The 7799-nt window shown below is 50.8% G+C and overlaps 1 long non-coding RNA gene across 1 annotated transcript; it reads right to left on the reverse strand.

Moving 5' to 3' along the window:
• Window positions 1–653: 653 nt before the first annotated feature.
• On the reverse strand, window positions 654–4136 carry LOC148664136 (uncharacterized). Its single transcript, XR_015936476.1, has 3 exons — window positions 4051–4136; window positions 1745–1818; window positions 654–773 (listed from the first exon to the last, which is right to left on the reverse strand). It is a non-coding gene; the product is annotated as an uncharacterized LOC148664136 (long non-coding RNA).
• Between the last annotated feature and the right edge of the window lie 3663 nt (window positions 4137–7799).

The raw sequence follows: 7799 nt of genomic DNA on the forward strand, positions 1-7799 counted from the left end.
GAGCCCTGTTGTTTAGTATGGTGTTAATGTAAGTCTTATCCTGTATAGTATAAGTTAACATAAGTATTGACCCGTATCCTGTTCTCTACAGACATCACACTACCCAACAGTGATGTGGAGTACGCCACCGTCAACAAACCGAGAGCAGCACAAAGTGAGGACTTTTTTAACTCTTTACCACAGTATAGAACCCACAGGAGTAATGAGAAGGACACTAAAAACAACAACACTGATAGTGAACAAGAGATTTTGAACAATACACATTCTAGTCAGTTTAAATACCCACAGACCTGACCGTTGGAAGTTGTAAAAAAATGCAAATTATTTTTTTTCTGCGTGCAGGTTTTCTAAGAACTGAAGAAAGGTTAAAAACGAGAGAACGCCATTCGGTTTTTCAAGCCTGTCTGGTAGTTAGTGATTAATTGGACCCATGATTTAATCCACCTGTATCTGGAGAGAAGCCAGGGTATCGGCATCAACAACAAGGCTGGGCAGCTTGTTCCCCACCCGCCTCTGTGTAAAGACGCGTCACCCATTCTTGGTTTTATTTTCACCTTTCACTATACGTGAAGAATTCCAAAAGGTGCACAAATGCTCCGGAGCTATTCTGTGGTTCGGCGATGTCTCTGGAGCCTTTTGTCACAGTGTGCGACTTCCCTGTGTGTCTCCCCGAACACAGGGTCTGACTGAAGGGGCACTGACCTGCAGGAATGGGAGGGGACCGAGCTGGGACGGTTCTGCCACGTCAGCGAAACTCTGGACCCCGACTTCATCTGCCAAAGAAACAGCAGCCGTCAATTAACTCACCAAGTGAGTTCAACTGTTGCCTCCCTTCTCTCCATCTCTGTGTGTCCCATCTCTTCATAACCCGTCTCTTATCAATACTACTGTGATTCATTTACTCTTCCTCACTCTGTCTCCTGTCCGGTTGTCTGCACTTAAAACTGAGGTATTTCCTGTGATCTCCTCTCTCTCGCTGTGTCTCCTGTCCTGTGGGTTTGTTACTGAGGGATTCTCTGTGATCTCCTCTCTCTCGCTGTGTCTCCTGTCCTGTGGGTTTGTTACTGAGGGATTCTCTGTGATCTCCTCTCTTTCGCTGTGTCTCCTGTCCTGTGTGTTTGTTGCTGAGGGATTCTCTGTGATCTCCTCTCTCTCTCACTGTGTCTCCTGTCCTGTGTGTAAGTATGTTTGTTACTGAGGTATTTCCTGTGATCTCCTCTCTCTCACTGTGTCTCCTGTTCTTCAGTGTTTTAATCCTCTTAAATAATTTAGCTCATTCCTCTCTCACTCACTGCGACTCCTATCCATTCTGTGTTCAGTTCCTCTGACTTGCCTCTTGCATCAGCGCTAGCAATATCATGCATCTATTTAATTTAAAATTATTGATCTGTCACCTTGATAGTTCGATCTCTGCTACAGTTAGCATAGATGGCACAATTAAAAGGACAATGAGCTCAACATCTGTACGCGTCTAATTAACTGAACCTTACAGAATATCCTGCCTCAGCTAGTCTCTCGCTGGCGGGGTCGCCCATCGGCGAGACCACGTCTCCAGGAAATTCTGCGGACTGGACACTGCGGGAGGGTGGGGCTGTGTTTCCGCACGAACGCCGGAAATCACTCAGGATCTCCAGAGAGACTCCTGTAGCCTTACAGCATCACAGTCACAGGCCTCAGCATTGCAACTGTATAATATCAAACGCCCAGACACCCTGAGGTGAGGCCGACCAGTCTGAAGTATTACCTGTAAACACCAGGCACACTGGAACCTGACTTCATCGTCCACTTAGCGCAGAGGTGGGGCGGACAGTCAGTTTTCTGGGGAGAAAAAAAACAACACCAGGAATTTAGCATACTGAAAGGATCATGGAGTGATGATCTGGCTGAACCCGCTTGGCTGAGGGCTCCTGGCCAGAGGACGAGGAGGCTGGGACCCCCCCTGCACAGCGAGGAGGAGTGACCAGGGGGGGCAGCTACACAGGTGGAGACGGGGTGGGAGAGGGACGCGAGGGAGAGAGGGGGATCACGTGCAGTATTGACAGTGTTTCAGGAGAGGAGTCAGGAGTGATTGCTAAAATATCGACAGCCGAGTCAGACCGAACTAGGGTGTGGCCATCCCTCTCGAACTTTCATCACAAACTCCTGTCTTCCTGCGGTGTCTCTGAGGAAGCTACCATTTTTCATTGGCTAATAAGAGGTGGAAGAGGTGTTAGTGGGACAGCAGGGGGGCGCTCACCCTGCGGTCTGATACCCCAGTATAGTGACGGGGGACACTATACTGTAAACAGGCGCCGTCCTTCGGATGAGACGTAAAACCGAGGTCCTGACTCTCTGTGGTCATTAAAAATCCCAGGGCGTCTCTCGAAAAGAGTAGGGGTGTAACCCAGGCGTCCTGGCCAAATTTCCCATTGGCCCTTACCAATCATGGCCTCCTAATAACCACCCACTCTGAACTGGCTTCATCCCTCTGCTCTCCTCCCCACTGAGAGCTGCTGTGTGGGGAGCGTTCTGGCGCACTATGGCTGCCGTCACATCATCCAGGTGGGGGCTGTACATTGGTGGCGGTAGTGGGATTCCCCATTCCCTGTGCAGCGCTTTGAGTGGAGTGTCCAGAAAAGTGCTATATAAGTGTAAGCAATTATTAATAAAGCCCCTCTGTTATACCCATCTAGAAACATGCAATCAGCATGTTATTGATGAAGCAATAGTCACAACATTATTCCACACCTCTAACCCTGCACTAGGGGGCGTGCTTCAGGCTCGGGCCAGGGTGAGAGGCGGGTTATGATGACAGTCATGCTTTCTACACCTTATACTGAGCTCAGAAATGGACCGAGCGGACATCTCACGAGCAGATCCCTCCGCGTATAAGAAAGGCAACTTGTCTCGGCAAAAATACCACGGATTCACATCCAAAATATGATAAAAAGGCAAAAACCCCAGACTTGGAATGCAAACGTACCCTACAAAGGAAACACGGTTTTAAAACCAACTTGATTTTCCCCTGGAGAAACCTTTTTATGGACACACATCGCATCTATTACACATGTAGAACTAAATATAAAGATAAAACTTAATATAAGAAGTCATGACACATCACACATGACAAAGTCTGGTCCAGAATAAACAGTTTACACTGACCCACCTTTATTTACCCTGGTCACTTCTATTAACTGTTTAACTGGGTAACAAATGAATATTTGTTTCAATTTCGGATCTACACCTGGGAGCCCTGAAATGTTGGCCAGAGGGGAGAAGCTGATATTCAGACGTGAGAATATATTATAATGTTGTTTTTCACCTGTCTAATCAAAGCTTGTTCAAAAATTATCTGATTATAGGACACACGAGTTTATAATCATACTCATTCCACTTTTTAACCCCGTATATATGCACAATATGAAACGTATATACACTAAATCTCACGTGTGACTCCCATAATATACATTTCTTTACGAAAATTAGGAACACTTATTACAATTATCAACCCCCCATGACGAGGCAATATTTCATACCTTTGTTTCTTTGTGGGTTCAAAGTTCTGTCCTGTCGTTTCACACGTAATGTTTTGGTAGTTATCTCAATTTTCCTTTGCAATTATCTCCAAGATCATCATCAACTTTTTGTAAAACGCTATGCCCAACTGATATTTAAAGAAAGTCCTGTACCAAAACGTCTTCGTAGGGAAAGACAACTTTTTTTTCCTTACGTCAGTCGCTACACGGTTACTCTTAAAATCCATTCATCGCCTTTAAAAAAAGGTTTCGTTTTTTATTGTGGTTCACTGACATTTCTGTCACAATTCTGAGGGACCCCAAATAAAATTAACTTGCCTGTTTGAAGACGCCGGCGAGGTTAAGACAGGTATCGAGCCACCTGCGTATCTAACGGGCGTTTAAAATAAAAAAATGGCGTGTAATGTTGCGAAGGGCTACTGTTTTTTTATAGTTTGTCGATTGTAAGGGACGTGGGCCGCGACAGAAATACTGGTCGGGGTGGGAAAAGATTTATTGATGGTTTATTGTACCGCAACGGTCACAATTGACTCACCAGCAAAGATGGCGCCGAGGCCACATCGACTCCCTCCCGCCCTGCCTCGCACCGAAGCTCGAGCTGCGGAGCGCGACGCCGAACCGCCGGTCCGCGGGTGCGGGCGCCGGACATAGACGTCATAACCCCTTCCGAGGCGCAGGAATTATAGATCACTGTAGTTTCTTCTGGGCCCGGGTTAGGGACAGTGTGCCCTCCGTGAGAGTCTTCTGAGGAAGACAGTGTCTAATGGGTGTCCAGGCTGGGTACCATCTGTCCATCACAGGACACACAGACACACACACTCACACACCCTGGACAGGACACCAGTCCATCACAGGACACACACACACACACTCACACACCATGGACAGGACACCAGTCCATCACAGGACACACACACACTCACTCACACACCCTGGACAGGACACCAGTCCATCACAGGACACACACACACACACCCTGGACAGGACACCAGTCCCTCACAGGACACACACACACAACCTGGATAGGACACTAGTCCCTCACAGAACACACAGACACACACACTCACACACCCTGGACAGGACACCAGTCCATCACAGGACACACACAGACTCACTCACACACCCTGGACAGGACACCAGTCCATCACAGGACACACACACACCAGGTCCAGTTTTCCCAGAAGCCAATTAGCCCAAAAGCCTGTCTTTGGACCCGGAAAACACAGGAAGACCATGCAGACACCACACAGACAGTCCCCCCCCCCCCCGGGTCCAGACCCGAGCCCGGAGCCCCCCCGCGCTGAACCCCTCCGTACAGACGGCCGCACACAGCTCCGTTGTTCCCGATTCCCGAGGTGATCTGTTAAAAGAAGCCGGTGTGTTGCCTCCAGATGAGGCCCGCGGCCCGACGCCGGTGGTGGCGGTGGTGGCGGCGGCAGAGAACGCGGCGCCGGTGCCGACGACGAGCGGGGTTTTGTTGGAGCGAAGTCCCCCTCCAGATAACCCATGAACCCCGTCTCTACTGTCACTCCAGTCAGGACAGGAGGCTCTTCTGTACACAGAAGGGGGTGGGGGTGGGGAACAAGCTGCCCAGCCCTGTGGTTGAAGCCGATACCCTGGCTTCTCTCCAGACACAGCTGGCTGAGCTCCTCCAGTCAGGACAGGAGGCTCTACTGTACACAGAGGGTGGTGGAGGTGGGGAACAAGCCCAAGCCGCCCAGCCCTGTGGTTGAAGCCGATACCCCGGCTTCTCTCCAGACACAGCTGGGTGAGCTCCTCCAGTCAGGACAGGGGGCTCTACTGTACACAGAGGGTGGCGGGGGTGTGGAACAACTCCTTTGTTCGGGGCCTTGGGGCATTCTTGTTGTGAAAGGCGCTATATAAAAAAAACTTGCAGGTTTGGGTTTTTCGGAGATCTTTTCAGAGATCTTGTCTGACGTGCCCGTTTCAAAAACGTAACGACACTCCTCACGCCCGAGCGCCGCCGGTCTGTGACGTAACGTATCCTTACACAACCATGACGGTTTCATCATGGACACCACGAAAGCCCGAAATGTGGTCGACGTTTTAATTTGGCAACGCCACGATGGATCCCAGTTTTTTTTTTATTTTGGAGGCCAAAGAGGACAAAAAAGGAAACGTCCGGAGTGGATCGATGGTCATCTCTGCAGTTGTTCTGATGTTCTGGAAAAAAACAAACAAAAAAAAACGGCTCGCTTGCCCGGTCGTGTAGTGTTTCCACACCCCACGCAAATCAGCTTCTCTTCGCTCCCGGGGGCTCGTCGCCCGCCGCACCCCTCTCACGTGATAGGGGCTTCCCCCGGCTGTGACGTACTTACCCTACCCCCTTTGGCCAACGTCATACCGAAGGTCGGCGATGTTGACGGACTGTCTTGTAGCTGATAAGGGTTTAAATTTCGACTTAAGGAGTTGGCCATCGTTATATTTCGCGAGGTATAATACGGGGGGAAAAATAACATTTATATTTATCAACGTACTAGTAATACTGGGTGGATGTCACGTTCCCCAAAGTTCAGTGCCTCTCTGTAATAAAGTAGAAATGCGACATTAAACTCCGTTCGAAACGGGAGAAATCACCAGGACACGATACAACTGACGTCCGGAAAAGAAAGAAAAAAGAACTCCTATTCCCATTTGGATTAAGGGAGCCTGTACCTTCACGAGTCCGGGTTGTGAAAACGTCTTATATTAATAATTAATAAGTCTGGACTCTCCACTCAGAGCTCCTCCCAGGTCAGGGGGATCCCCTCCAGCCCCCCCTGGATGATGCTCCAGTCCGCTCAGCACACAGCAGCTCTCAGTGGGGAGGAGAACAGAGGGATGGAGCCAGTTCAGAGACAGGGGTGATAAGGAGGCCATGATGGGTCAAGACCAGGGGGGGAATCAGGCCAGGACACTGGGGTAACACCTCTACTCTTCTCCAGAAACACCCCGGGATTGTTAATGACCACAGAGAGTCAGGACCTCGGTTTGACGTCTCATCCGAAGGACAGCGCCTGTTTACAGTCCAGTGTCCCCCGTCACTATACTGGGGCATCAGGACCCCCACAGACCGCAGGGTGAGAGCGCCCCCTGCTGGCCCCACTCACACCTCTCCCAGCAGCAATCTTAGGGGGGGGGAGGGAAAAAACCAAAAGCTAAACAGATATTTTTTTTAAAAAATTTATTGATGCTTAACAAAAGGTCATCAGTCCAGTCTGGGACCCCTCAGCTTCAGTCCAGACTGGGGTCCCTCAGCATCGGTCCAGCACAGACTGGGGTCCCTCAGCTTCGGTCCAGACTGGGGTCCCTCAGCTTCGGTCCAGACTGGGGTCCCTAAGCTTCGGTCCAGCACAGTCTGGGGTCCCTCAGCTTCGGTACAGCACAGCCTGAGGTCCCTCAGCTTTGGTCCAGTCCAGTCTGGGGCCTCTCAGCTCCAGTCTAGTGCAGTCTGGGGCCCCTCAGCTCCAGTCCAGTCCAGTCTGGTGTCCCTCAGCTCCAGTGCAGTCCAGTCTGCAGTCCCTCAGCTTCAGACCAGCACAGTCTGGGGTCTCTCAGCTTCGGTCCAGCACAGACTGGGGTCCCTCAGCTTCGGTCCAGCACAGTCTGGGGTCCCTCAGCTTCAGTCAAGACTGGGGTCCCTCAGCTTCGGTCCAGCACAGTCTGGTGTCCCTCAGCTCCAGTCCAGTCTAGTGCCTCTCAGCTCCGGTCCAGTCCAGTCTGGTGTCCCTAGGCTCCAGTCCAGTCGTCTGGTGTCCCTCAGCTCCAGTCCAGTCCAGTCCAGTCCAGTCCAGTCCAGATCTTAGCAGGCACAGAACCAGGAAAGGAACCTGGAAAGAATATTGTTATTGCAGGTGTGAGGGACACAGACACAGACGTCACCATGACATCAAACAGCAAGAGGAGACTCCTCCTTGAATCACAGACATGACCGGGCGGCACCCCCCTGTCTGCTCACCCGCCCCTCCTCTTCCTCTTCTTGTCCTTCCCGGCAGCCTGCTCCTCCTCTCCCTCGCTCTTCCTCTCCTGAGCTACGGTCTCCGCCACCTCCATCGGCTCGTCCTGATCTTCTGTCTCCACCGACACGCAGCTCAGGGACATCAAAAAGACGCATCGGCGCTTCTGAAGCAGAGACAGGAGAGTCACGTTAAGAGTCGGACTGGACACTCCAGTACATGAACACTGCACTGAGAGAGAGAGGGGTTCATACAGACACACTGACTGGACACTCCAGTACATGAACACTGCACTGAGAGAGAGAGGGGTTCATACAGACACACTGAC

This window comes from Lepisosteus platostomus, chromosome 5 (genome assembly GCF_059453375.1).
Source record: "Lepisosteus platostomus isolate fLepPlt1 chromosome 5, fLepPlt1.hap1, whole genome shotgun sequence".
Lineage (NCBI taxonomy): Eukaryota > Metazoa > Chordata > Actinopteri > Semionotiformes > Lepisosteidae > Lepisosteus > Lepisosteus platostomus.